At 26.8% G+C, this 15,081-nt stretch overlaps 1 protein-coding gene across 1 annotated transcript in view; it reads right to left on the bottom strand.

Moving 5' to 3' along the window:
- The window catches only part of LOC113367572, a 106,739-nt gene that overhangs the window by 27,624 nt on the left and 64,034 nt on the right, over nucleotides 1-15,081 (bottom strand). The window lies entirely within an intron of this gene.

Raw genomic sequence — 15,081 nt, 5'->3', positions numbered from 1 at the left:
GGGTGATAAACATTGGAGTAAAATTCAACACACTAGATGTCATCTATAGACAACCCTCGTACACACCAGATGACATCTATAGACGACTCTTGTACACACTAAATGTCATATATAGACGACACTCGTATACACTAGATGTCATCCATAGGCGACACTCGTATACGCTAGATGTCATATATGGACGACACACGTACACACTAGATGTCATCTACAGACGACACTCTTACGCACTAGATGTAATCTATAGACGATATTCGTATAGACTGAATGTCATCTACAGACGACACTCGTACACACCAGATGTCATCTATAGACGATACTAGTACATACCAGATGTCATCTATAGACGACATTCGTACACACTAGATGTCATCTATAGACGACACTCGTACACACTAGATGTCATCTATAGACACACACAGGTCGTCAAGCAGATGTCACCTTTAGACGATACTTGTAGCGAAATTAATTATAGTAATCTAACAATTTTAACAATTAGGTTTAGAATTTTGAAAAAAATAGTTTTATTTCATGTAACATTATATTTGAAAGTAACAGTTCTAAAAATCTTAAAACCCAGCAAATTCATTTTATATAAAATTTATCAGCAATAATTTGCGTTTTTAATATAAACATTTATTTAAAAGACCAAATTGACAAGAAAAATCGTAGAATTTAATTTTTCAGTATTTTGACGTTTATTTATTTAAAAAAAAGTTACGGAATAATTATATGATGCACGATATAAATCTTTTGCTCATTCATTATTTTCGCAATACACCTGAAAGTTTGATAAAATTTAAAATAAGAGTCAATTATTCAATATAGTTCATTAAAAAAATTATAAATAATTCATGAATGAGATAAAATTTTCGTTCATTTATGGTTCTAGTGTCATCTAAATATTTGACAAAAATTTAATTAGTAAAATCTCAATAAAAACGTTAGTCATATTACTAAATTTTTGTCACATAGCAAGTTGCAAAATGAGGATTAACATTGATCATGCTTAAATTATTATTTTTCACGCTGTTTTCTGTCAAAATTCAATCTGTTACCAGTTAATCGAGGGTTCATAATAAGTAGCCAACACTGATTGAAAAAGTAGGTACCTACCAAGAGTACAATGTACAATTTTTTCTACTTTTAGATTTAGCTTCATCAGAGCAAGAGTTCCAAGTCTAGAAGACGACCATGAAGTACTTCAAAACAATTCAATTCAAACAAACTTATTAAAATATAGAATCATTATTAAAACTCCAAGAACTGTAGATTTTAGTAAAAATACAATAAAATTCTCATTATTATTTTGCTTATATTAAATTACTTTAAACTGGCGAAGCGGATACATTAACAACTGGAAAATTCTTTCAATAATAGAAAATTCTCTATAAAATGGAAATTAAATAAAATAACAATTGAACCATAAGGAACTTTAAATTGTTATCTATGATTAAAAAAAAGCTCGTAAATTGTACGTGAAAGTAAAGCTCGCGGTGTACGATTTAATACATTGTTTATCAAATTTTAATTCAAATATAAATTTGTACAATAACTATCAATAAAAGTGATTTTTTTTAATATATTGAAATACTTCATGGTACAAGAAATAATTTCTGTACAAGGTTAAACTTTATGTATTTTTTGATTTTTTTTGTAAATGTACTGTATTGTTTGTGTTTTGTTCATATAGTGATGCGTGTTTTGAATTAAAGTATCAATCTATTTTCTATCCTAAAACTAGATATATGAAAAAGTATTTTGTAAACGTATATATATATATATGTATATACAAAAGTAAATTAGTTCTAATTTAAATATTCTAAGAAGAAGAAAAATAGTCAAGAAGAAAATCCTAAGAGATGAGACAGATTCAAGAAAATGCGAGCACTTTGTAGGAAAAGAAATATGTATATATGTATATATATATATATATGTATATATATATATATATATATATATATATAGATAGATAGTAAAGTGTACTTTGTATTAATAATTTGATTTTTCTACAAGTTTGTGTTGAAGTAAAAACGTGGATGATAAGTATCGTGAAAAAAAGAGAAACTATAAAAATAAAAATTGTAATAAAAAATATATATTTAATATATATCATATTTTTGGGGCACTGATTTCTCATCTAACATATTAAAATGGGAAATACTCTAATAATTTGATGTGAAATGTGAAAATCTGAAAATAAGCCTGCGCACATTGTTAAAATTTCAACGATTAATTACATTAAATTAATGTGTACTTGCCCCAATACTCATATTCAATTTAATTTTCACGTATTCTTAATACCGCCTAAACCGTTGATAACTGCCTTTCCCAAAAACTAGTGGACTGGACGATTGAATACGATTGATATGATCTTTAATAATTTAATTAATTACTTATTAATTAATTTGGTATTGTAAGCATTTAATAATTTCTACCCACCTAGGTTACTTTCTAGGTGATTGATACGAGTTCATATCAATTTTAAAGAATATAAAAAAATATTTATTTTGTTTCAAACCTATAAAACTGGGTGAATTAAACCCAGATGTCTAATGGAAAAAATGTCACGCCATTATTAAGACGTCAATTTCAAATTTTTATTACTCTGGCGTCCAGAATAGTTTTTGTGCATCTCAGATTGAATGGCAGCCGTATACATTTTTCGTTTCTAAACGGATCAAATACATCTGATATGTTATATTCGGGATATTGGATTTTGCTAGACCTAGCAAAATATAACTACATATTGCAATCATATATAGCAGACAATGAAGATAGTTAAGATGGTTGTTGTGAATATACGGCACATGAAAATATCGTAAAGCAAATTAGCAAAGCATTTGTTAAAAATCATTCCACTACATTCTCCAAGATAATTTATATGTTAACGCTAATACCATTTATTGCACTATTTTGAAATACCCTGTCTATAAACATTCGCCAAATCATCAATCCTTATTTCTAAGAAATTACATTCCTTGAACTCCTCAACTAACTAACTATACCGCATAAAATATTTTATTGGTTAAGAATATAATGGGCAGTCGCTAGCACCCAAAAATGGTCAAATCAGAAAAATAATTTAAAATAATTAAAACTTTGTAAATAGTTAGTCAAAGCAATATACATTCAGTCTGAATTCAATAGTATTAGTTCTCTATTTGATTTACTTTGTTGTACGAATGAGCTTATACCTAACTGAAGATTATTTATAATGAATGTTGTGCAGTCGCATAAACGTTATAAAAACTATCAAATTTTTAAATAAGTTGTAATAAAAATTTGTATATCAGTTTTCGTTATTTTAGGAATATAGTTATAAATTACCAAAAATTTTTTTCTTTCATTTTGTTATTTCACCTCATCTCCTCGCTTCGTTGTCGATCTCTACATAAACGTTCTCCTGTGTCAATTTTATTACGTATCCATTTCCCGGAGCACAATTAGGCCTAAATCCTCCCACGATCTGCATATTATTCCGGATAACAGAATATACCTGGATGATTTTTTTTAATATCGCGGTCCGGGCGTCTCGTATGACAGTTTCCATACATAATACAGGAGAAACAGAATGGAAAATTACTTTTATTTCAGGCCGATACCCTATGGGAATATATATAAAATCTATATCGGCTTTCCCGCAGCGGAAATATTCGGCGACATGACCATAATATATTTGACAACACTTTGATATATTTTTTTTCGGGAAATGGCAATTATTATCCTTGTCACATTATTTATTGGTTGCGCGTGTCTTTGATCAGTCGTTTATTTTGCCGGTTTATTATCTCGATTTGCTTGTTTGTTTTAGGGGATATTATCGGTAATTATTTGACACAAATATAAAAAATATGACCGTTTACGCAGATTATAATGTTACATATTTATTATTCTCAAGCATGTTGAAACAGAAATATATAAAAAACCGTTTGAAAGGTATGCTAAATGTGATGGAAGGTAAATGCAATATTTAAAATTACTGCATATACCAAAAATGTTTGAAAAATAATCTTTGATATTGGCGACGGAATGGTTACTATCGATAAAACTAGATGCGTCAAATTATCGATTTATATTTGCATAATATGGACATTTTCGAATTTTCTTGCTCCCAAGGGCTCAAACGGTTCCAAATTGATAAAAAACAATTCTCTGAAAGTTTTAGCTCTTAATATTGTCTTTTAGATAGAGCGCAATTCAATCAAAGATTTGTATGGAAATAGCATGAAAAAAATTTCAAAAATTTTGCAGAGCGTCAAATTTTCAATAAAAAATAACACGAATTTTCATTTTTAATTCATTTGACGCTAACTTTGATTGAATTGCGCATTATCTAAAAGTTAATATTAAGAGCTCAAACTTCCAGAGATTTGTTTCTTATCAATTTGAAACCATTTGAGCCCTTGAGAGCAAAGAAATTCGAAAATGTGCATATTAGGGACAACCCCAATGTGCATATATACACGGCACTTTACCTACAAATCCCAAATATCTTACCAAACTTATTTCGTTAAAAACAAATAATGATGTAAATTATTTCAATCAATTTCCGACTTTCTTTTCAAATTCTGGCTTTCCATCTTCAATATAGTGCAATTGAAAAATAATTAATAATTTTCTTTACATTTCTAATTTTCAAATCGTTTTAAGTCTAGTACCTACACTTCGTTCTCTATTTTTGAAATGCTACTGAAAAATTTACAAAATATATGACCAGGTACGTGATTCTCTAAAAATATCCAGTCGAATGTGAACAGAACGTTTTATTACACCTTGCAATTTTATTAAGTAACGTTTTCAGTTGCACTGAATTCTAAATTGATATAATATTAGTCTAAATCTAAAGGCTAGTAATTTAGGTATTGAAAATAAATTTGTTTTAATCTACAACAAAAATTTATTCTTCAATTTTGATTTTTCAACTCATTCATAGTGTTTAAAGCTTCTTGTAAATGTTTTATATCGATATTATTACCTTTCCACGCAGACACTAAGATATTTTTTAATTTGACCTCTGTTCAGTTTGGAGTACTCTGGTGAAAACCACCATTTAGGTGATTCAAAAACATTCAATTATTATTTCTAATATGCAAACTTTAATAGTGAAAACTAAAGAATTAAATAAAATTCATTATATCAAGTTGGTCTAGGTGATTATTTTAATTTTATTATTTACATTAGTTTGAAATGGAAGTGAAATTATTGACTACATGAAATCCTATGAGCTTACGTTACGCAAAAAGTATGTTGTTTGATCTTATTAAAGTTTAGTAATTTATTTATTAATTCACACAATTGACTATGGTAATTCAGAATGAAAATTCAAGAAATGTGGAAATTAATAATATTTTTTTTTATATGTATTATATTTTAAGATTGCGTTCTGTTTTCTATACAACAAGCCACATTTTTCCCATATCAAGGAGATCAACAAAACGAACATTGAACTCGTTCTAGTAAGATAAAGCTAATATGATATAAAAAAGACACTACAGGATTCCATCAAAGAGAAAAGAAAAATATCTAATCATATCCTGAAATCCCTACGAGTGCAATCACGTTTGTACAATAACAAAAACTATAAAAATCGAATGAGGCCCTGAATTATCGAAAGAGAAACATTCTAAGAGAGACTGAATTTGATGAAATGAAGCTAAATTTTTTGATGATACATTTGTCTACGTGTCTATAAATATTATTTATTGAATATGAACAAACTAAACTATTTCTTTAACTTTATGAACTAAAATTATAATTAGATTTATTATCATTATACCATATAAAGCATGGAGCAAATGCTCATGGAGAATATTGGTAGTAAACAGTTCCTTCTCAAAAACGGTTAAATCTTCAGATTATATTAATTTTTCTATTTATATGTACCATAGTTTTTGGTAAGATATTTAAAAATTGGAGATGTAGTACCTTGTAACCCATTGAAGAAAATCATAAATAATATTTTCAGAATATAGAACAAAATAATGGAAATTTATTAGATCTCAAAATTAAAAATACTGAGTTAATTCATAAAAGAACAAAACATGTACTTAAAAAAAGGCACATACTCTGCGGTTTCATTTTGCAAACGTTAGCCGCTATTGTGGCAAATCAAAATTAGAAGGATTTTAAAAGAATTATTTATTTTCAGATGTTTAAATAAATAATCACGTATCTTGCTGATCATTTGCCGAAATAAATATATGAGAATTTGATTGTTTATATCTGTACAAGTTTGAAAAATGTGTTATTACTTTTAATCTTTAAAAATTTAAAACTAATAATTTTTAACTTCCACTATTAAATAAAAAGTTGGAAAAATTACAAAAAATATCAAAAATCTATTATGAAATAAAAATGTGTATAAAATTGTTAGAAAATCAATTCAATTATGTATTAATTTTCTGGATAAAAATAATTGTTATAATCGTAGACAATAAATATTATCAATTTGCACAAAATTGTCACTATGCACTGTGTCTGAGAACAGTTTTGATAATCATGTGCAGAATCTAAATTTCTATGAAAGACAAGAAAGACGCTAAAAAAATTCTATAATTGATCTAGCGTGAAACCTATTTGGAATCTACAAAAATTCTAATCAAAAAGCAAAAATAGAATCCAAAAAACTAGTCCATGTAGCGTTAAGGAAATTTTTGAAGTAAAAAATCAAACTAAACAGTATTAAAAGTGTTCGCGTAAGTGCTCAAGTGACGAAGAGGAAGAAAAATTCTAAAAAGTGTTTCCAGTAAGGGAATTTTTCACAAATTGTGTAAAGTGTGTATATGAAAGTATAGAGAAATGTATAACCCTTCGTGTTTCATGTACCTGTTATGGCAATCTTGCAGGACCATTTCGAAGTCCCTTCAATATTAATATCTTCCGCTTGTTCTAGCGAATCGATATGTGTGTCTGGGTCCACTGAAAATGTTGTCCTGCACATCCCGACAAACAACAAACAAAAATACAACATTTAATTATAATTAACATCGATCACAAACAACATTTGTAAACACGATCTCGGAGAGAGAGAAATTTAAACGCAGAACAAAACATCCATTTTCGGTACCTGTTGAAATTTCACACCTGGAGGAACAATGGTAATTGATAGATAATTTATTTTTAGCATAATATATAAGAAATGATTTTGAATTTATAAAAATAAACACTCGATCTAGAATAATTACCTAGGATATTACTACGATAAAGAAAGAAAACCCTAATAAAACGTAACAACCATAAATTCTTTACGAACATTGCATTTCCCTAACAGATTTTGCCTGTTTTAATAAAAAAAGTGCAAAGAGACGAACTGCCATTTATGAGAATTTTAGAATTTTAATTTATAAATTAAAAGTCGATTTTAAACAAATTTTAAATTTAATATTCAAATGAATCAGAGACCCAGGTAAAGGTAGAGATAGAGTAAAGGTAAAGGTAAAGCACCATATATAGGTAGAGGCAGAGTAAAAAATGTTTATGATAATTTTAAAATAATAATTTTTGAATTTCAAGGTGATCTTAGAGAAAATATTGTATTTTAAACTGTTGAAATTAAATCTAAAACTTCGTAAACTATACAGAAAAAAAATCTGTTTTTTTCAGGTAATAATATTGAGAAATATTTATTTGCAGTTAAATAGTCTATTTGTTATGTACGTTTCGACGCTGTATTTGTGTCATTATTAGGAAGTTAACTAGCGCTAAAAAATTGTATGAGTTTATAAAAGTAAAAAATACTAACAGTTATAAAAAATTCATACATATCAAAACAGGAAAAAACAAACATATGTTTCTAAGAAAATAAACAAAACTTGAAATAAGGAGAGTGTAAAAATATATGTTACAAATAATATAATTTAATTATTGATTTGATTAATTGGATAATAAATAAAATCATATAATAAAATGATAAATTATCATTTATCGTCACAATATACATTTTTATTATATAATAAAATTACTTGATTAAATTGAATAATATAAAAATATTTTAAAATTGATAATATAATTGAATTATTATTATTATATATATTTTTATATTATATTTTTCTCAAAGTTTTGTTTTTTTTAAAAAAAAAACAATGTAATTAAATAGTCAAATTGTATACGTTTTCTCTTTGTTCGATATGTTTAATATTTATTATATTAATTTTGTTATAATTTTCTTGTGTTTTTATACCCCTGAATGAATTTGTTAACTTGCTGAATGATGACACACATATGGTGTCTAAACTTACATAATAAATAATAAAGTGTATATTGTACTTTATTACTACTATTTGGTTGCATATAAAGATTTCGAAAATATATTTCAATGTAAAACAAAAACATCTTATAGATCTTAAAATAACAAATCTGAAGTTAATATTTTCCGCAATAAATATATAAGATCATTTATAAAACAAAGATCATTCATAAAATTTCTGTTAACTGCATAAATTTTAAAAATTAGTAATAACATTAATCAACATCAAAAGGATTGAAAATCATTATTTTTGAAATATGGCAAAAAGTATTTGACAAGATATAAAGTAAATGAAAATAAACATAAGACCATAAGCAATTATGAAAATATGAGTTATAAAATAACATCTAGATATTTATTCCAGCTATATAAATATTTAATTTTAATATCTTTTTATTTTTTTTTGTTAGTTTGATCGTCAAGTTTTTTTTATAAATAATCAATTTTCAATTATGTTCCTTCAGGTTTGAAATCCATCAAACACACAAATATATAGTGACGAAATGTATAAAATGTTTCTAATATACCCTTAATAATAAATATAAACATGTATCATTCATATATGCAGTTATTTTGGAGAACTTTCATATATATATATATATATATATATTTATATAAGTATTATGTAGGTATATATTATATTTGTAAGGAGTATTGAATGTGTATCTTCATGTGCCTTGGCGCGCTATATGTATAAAAATTATTAATATGCGTTAATAAAATTAATTTATATGTTACCATTTTTCCTCAGAGGCTGCTTTCAAAAAGCAATTAGTATAAATATTAAATAACCGTTTATCTACATGACATACAAAAGTATTACTAGAATCGTGGATATAATAATGAATATTATTATTAATCATTTAATTGTATGCGACATAAATTCTTAATTCTAAAAAAATGGAATATTATAGTAGTACAGACAATTCATCAATCACTTTACCTTTTGTGCAGCATTGATTCATTAGATAAAAATCGACGGCGGAATAAAATATGTTATGCTAATAAAACTAAATGTATGCAACATGCCTTTGTAATGAATTGAAATTATTAGAAAAATAATGAGAAAATTATAGATTTTGTAACATAGGAATATGAATAATAAAAAAGCACATTCAGTGATGGTAACTATCATACAAAATTCTCATGCAGTTTGAAAATTATTGGCTTGTAAGTAAAATCCAATCCAAAATCCGAGTTTTGGTTAAATTGTGATCATTTTTCGGTTACTGTGGTTATATATAATTTTTGTTATTTTTGTAGATTTAAACTTTGCAACCCTAACCATAAATAATATTTGTATGACTACAGTCAAAACTAATTACACAATTGTCCAAATTTTCTAGTAGTAAAAGTTTATTGGCAAGTTCCATTAAAAGATGGCGCAAAAAACACGATACTAAAATACTATAACCACCAGTAAAAAAATCTGGAAATAACACATTTTTTGCAAACGCATTACTCAGAAGAAGTAAGAAGAAAAATAAAGGAGCAAAAAGAAAAAATGAGTTTACTTCATTTATATTTCAGAAAAACAGAATGTCGCAATGCTTCTCCGAAACGGTTTAACTGATTTTTATGAAATATTATAATCACAATCATTATGATTGAGAATCTGTCAATCTTTTTTACATACCCCTCAGTTGTAAAGACTGCCCACCCTTAATTTTTTTTTTGTTACGTTCTTTTATAAATCGTAATTTAAAACACATATAGCCCTAAATTTTCACGCTCCTACCACAAACCTCTTCCAATCACTGTATGTAACCGGCATGAAAAAAATGATGAAAAAGTTATCCCATATAGTTTGAAAATGATTAGCTTTTAAGGCCTATTTCAAAGTCTTTTTTTTTTCAATGTCATATTTTAAATGTCATTTCATTAATCGAATAATTGTTCATCCCACGTTTGGTCAAAGAATATTATTGACTTAATTTTAGTTCGGGATTGTTTTGAGTAGATTAAATTTTACTTAAAAAAAATTTAATATTATCAATGATTGCCGAAACATAACATTTTTTTTTTAATTTTTGAGTCAATTTTCTTTATTTTAATTTTTTTAATGTGCGATGGAAAAATACATACGACTCTTAATTTTCAATGTCCTATCACAAAACCTGGTTTCATAATCATAATAGTCATTTTAGTAGCCCTATCATTTTCTTTTGGCTTGGTAAGTGATCAATTATAGTCTTTTCTCTGGACGTTTTTTAATGAACTTTGATTTGAGTGAACTTATTGAAAAACTTAAATTAACCAGTTGCAACAATTTTTAGATGCTGGCAAAGGAAAGTTTAACATCGACAAAATGTGTCAAATTATTGATAGATTCTTGCATAATCTGTCTTGTAAGATTATTCCATTGTACAAATTTTCCTCTATGTGCAAACAAAGTTCATGAATGGCTTGCAAAAAAAAAAAAATTAAAATCTGAAGATGCAACAGTCTTTGCAATGGAACTAAAAATCATACAAATCTTACGACAAAGCTGTGAAATTTTTGCACAGAGTTTTTGAAATCACACTTGAAAGAAATTTTCAAATTTTGCTTCATTATTCAAAAATTGATAAATAAATGAAAAACGCAGTAATAATATATCAAAACCTCGAGTATACAAATGTACTAATACAATTGAAATGAAATCAATTTCAGATTAGACTGGCACTTATAATAATGTCGCACGAATATTTGTATGAGGCATGCGTTGCAATGGGTAAATCGTTCGAAAATTGAGTTTGCTGCCTCGTTTAGTGGGCCAGATAGTATATATATATATATATATATATATATATATCTTTCAAGTTAAATGTTATAATCTAGGCCGATACGATTATTGAAGCGTATCAAAGAGACCTTTCCCAATCGGTAGGTCGGTCGGTCTATGAAACTACATTAAACGTAGCCCACAGACTGTAAATTCTAAGTCGTTAGAATTTGTGCAAAAGCAAATTCAGACAGAAAGCAATATCTGCAGATGAAATAACGCGTTTACGCCTCGTTGAATACTATCATAAAGACCATTTCACAAGACCATACATCTCGAAAGCAACAGGAATAAACTAAGAGCTGGTTAATAGAAACGGAAACAGAATTATTATAGGCTATTATTCTGATATTATAATTCACCACACCAGATTATTTTGGTATGTAAGAAAGGTTCATAGGGTAGCGCGGGGCACAAAGGTCTAATTTGACTTTGAGCAATTGTATTGAGAAAACCAATCCAATATCGCAACAAATAACACATACCAAGCAAATACTTATCTGACTAGGTTCAGTAAAATTCCGAGGTAATTCATCATTGTAAAAATGTTTTTTTTTGCTGTTTTTCAAACATTTCTGACCTAGTCTTTTGTACCCATACATAGGCGGAGTGAATTGAGACAAACAGGGGGCAAACAGGTTTGAAGTCTTATTTTAATTTTAAAGGAATTTTACAAAATAATAATAGTCACTCAGTTAATAGTTAGGAATGATATAGGTAATCTATTAATAACTCCAGAAAGTCGTACAACAACTTAATTTCTTTTACTGATACTAATGTATTCTATATTCTTCATCAATACACAGAGCCATCTATTTCAATTGACTCGAACTGTTGGCTTATTACTAACATAATATCTTAATCGTTAGTATGATTTTAGAAAACACTCACATCATCAAATCACAGTTTCAATGAAATAATTACGAAGAAACGGCCCGACTGATCTGTGTCAAAAGCAGTTAGCAGGATTTGCAAATAATATCTTTAGAACTATTTTTAAATTTTGCAAAATCGGTTCAGGATTTTTGACGATCAACCGTCGATCAATCGTCTTGCAAAACTAACCTACTATAGCCCTTACCAAGTTTCATCTAAAGTTTTTAAAATTTTTGAAATCCGTTCAGCCGTTTCAGAGACATTATATACTTTTTTCAACATTGTTCTAAACGATTACAAATTTATTGAAACTATGAGAAAACATGAAATTATCAAGTTGGTTTTTCTGGCGAAAACGAACTTTTCTTTTGAGAAGCTATAAAAGAACGAATAAATATCATGAAAATAAAATAACTAGCTTTTCTTTGATTTGCTTCGATTCGAAATTATTTTTTAAATTAATAGTTTATGATATTGTTTCATTGTTTAGGAATAGCAATCAGAACTATGGATTTTATAAACTCCCTAAGTATGTGGTTTTTCAGAGGGCAACCCAATGGTTTTCCTATCAAAATTGAAAAAGCAAAAAATCAAAAAACGTCAAATACGTTTTTTATATTAGAACCCAGTGATTGTTTTAATTATGTATGAAATAATTCAACTCATTTCAACTATGTTTTTAAAATATCACACCATCCCACTGATTTGCATAAAGTCTTTTCCAATTTGTCATTAAATAAAATATAAAATAAAAATCCCTAATTCTCCTTTGATTACATTTTCAATAGATTGCAGCAAAACTGCAATCGCTGCCTTAAAAAATATATAAAAAATAGAAGTTGATTAAAATCGATATTGCATTTCTCTACAAAATGTGATTTTATTTTGAATTTAATGCGCTCTCTGAGAAAACTTTCGTATTGCTTGTATTTTCAAGGAGTTCGAGTACAACGTAGGAGGTAATTGAATTAAAAAAATATAATTAACTTGACTTCAAAGCCTTTTCAAGTGCAATTCACATTTTGCACAACTTTCGTACCTGAAAGGTCGATTTGGGAAAAAATCTAAATTAAAATACTTGATCGAGAAAAGAAGTAATCTTCTATGAAAAAATTGATTTGAACACTCAAATTACACATTTGATTATTCGATTTGTTAATTATTTTATTAATTAATTTTATCTTTTTGAACAGAGCAAAACTCTTCCTACATACTCTATGTAAAAACTACATAACGTAGTTACATTTTATATGAAGCTTTATGAAATTATTAAAAAAACACAACAAAAAATAATCCTTTACATAAAAGCTTTCTTCCTCATAATGTAACGCCATTAGACTGAATAAATAATATTCAAATCTTAATTAACAGAGAGTCATAATTTATCTTGCGAGAATATGCTATTAAAGTATCGCATTGTTCTTGTATTAGCATGTATATATAATACCATTTTACTGAAACAGATTATTATTAGCTAAGAGTATGCAAATTTTAATACATGTAGATACTGCACTTTCTGCTGGAAATTACTGCTTTTGCGAATATATATGAATATTGTAGAAGAACCGCCCGAGATATTCAATTTATGCAGTGCATATAATATAAACATGAATTTTCTACTTATATATATATATATATATATATATATATATATATATATATACAGGGTGTCCCAGAACTTATCTTCAAGAAACCAGATGATAGTATCTTGAATTAACAGCCTTCAAAATATTTAGAAAAGAAATATCTTACGTTGCTTGAATTTATGAGCTTTTAAATGCAACTTAAAGCTTTGGTAAAATTGTAACAATTTTCCGCTTACTGTACTTAACTTTTATTAACAATTTTTCGCTTATTGTGCTTAATTTTTATTTTGTTCATTTCAACTTTATAGCCGATATCGTGAGCAACATTTCTAAGACCATATTAAAAACTAATATAACAACTGCCTCAAGATTTCAAAAAGTAGGCCTTTTTGTTGAATTATAAAATTCAAATTTTTAAAATTAAAGACTTTGAGAAAATCTTATTTAAAAAAATGTACTAAAGTGTGTAGGCAAGTTTCATCAAAATTCAGTATTGTGAAATGGTAAAATACTTGATAATTTTATTATTGAACAATGTCGAGTAAAAAATTAGAAACCTAAAATTTACATTGATATGACAATGATAATGATATATAAAAAATCATTTTCATCTGGAATTTTAAGTAATTGTCAAAAAAATATACAGTTTTATTGTAATGTACCAATTCGAGAATGACTTCAGAAAGCATTTCTTTGAGATCTGCATTTTTTTCAAATATCACAATAAATGTAACTTTACAGAGAATTTCTAAAGCATTTAGTGTAAATTGGTAATTTAGAAATGAGAAGAATTTTAAATTAGCGCTCGTAATTTAAGACTTGGAACACACAATAGTTCCAAAAACATCATATTTTTCTTAAACATGCTTATTGTACAATAAATTAATATTTTAATAGGGTAATTTAATATATATATATATATATATATATATATATATATATATATATATTTATGTATATTACTAGATAGTTCCTATTTACAATTACAAAATCGGAATAACATACATTGATATAGGAAGCTCTCAATTTTCTGTATTGAATGCTTTGAGCAAATTGAATTTTCGGGAAGCACTTTCAGCTAAATAAATGAGTCCATTCATATAATAACAATATTCTCAAAGAAAAAAATAATTTACACATTGCTTGGAATAAATTACTGTATATAATGAATTTAATAATTTAAAAATATTATATACTATAATAAAATTTTAACGCAAGCGGAGAGCTAATACAATATAATAAATAATCAAATATTACTTTGTCAGTTGTTTAGAAAATCTAAGATTTCTTTTTGATAATTTTAAACGGATCCTTTATTTATATATTCATTTTTAAAACAAAATCAAATTGATGTGCAAAATAAATCCTATTTATGAGAATTACCTAACAGTTAGGTAATACTTATGTTACGTCGTAACTTATAAAGTTTAAAAAAAAATTATTCAGGAACTATATTAAATCGCCCGCTAGTTAGATGACTATAATCGCGTCCTTGTCATAGATTTGTTAAATTTGAGCAGTGCCGATAAAATTTTAGTTTTCTACATAATTTTTACCCTTTCCACTCGCTAATTTCAAGATTTATACGAATTTTGCAGCCGGAGCGG

This window comes from Ctenocephalides felis, unplaced genomic scaffold, assembly GCF_003426905.1.
Source record: "Ctenocephalides felis isolate EL2017-DRISC unplaced genomic scaffold, ASM342690v1 CF-g0.4_SCAFFOLD_01170, whole genome shotgun sequence".
In the NCBI taxonomy this organism is placed as follows: domain Eukaryota; kingdom Metazoa; phylum Arthropoda; class Insecta; order Siphonaptera; family Pulicidae; genus Ctenocephalides; species Ctenocephalides felis.
The sequence above is the reverse complement of the archived record's forward strand: the minus strand, read 5'-3'. Positions and strand labels throughout refer to the sequence as shown.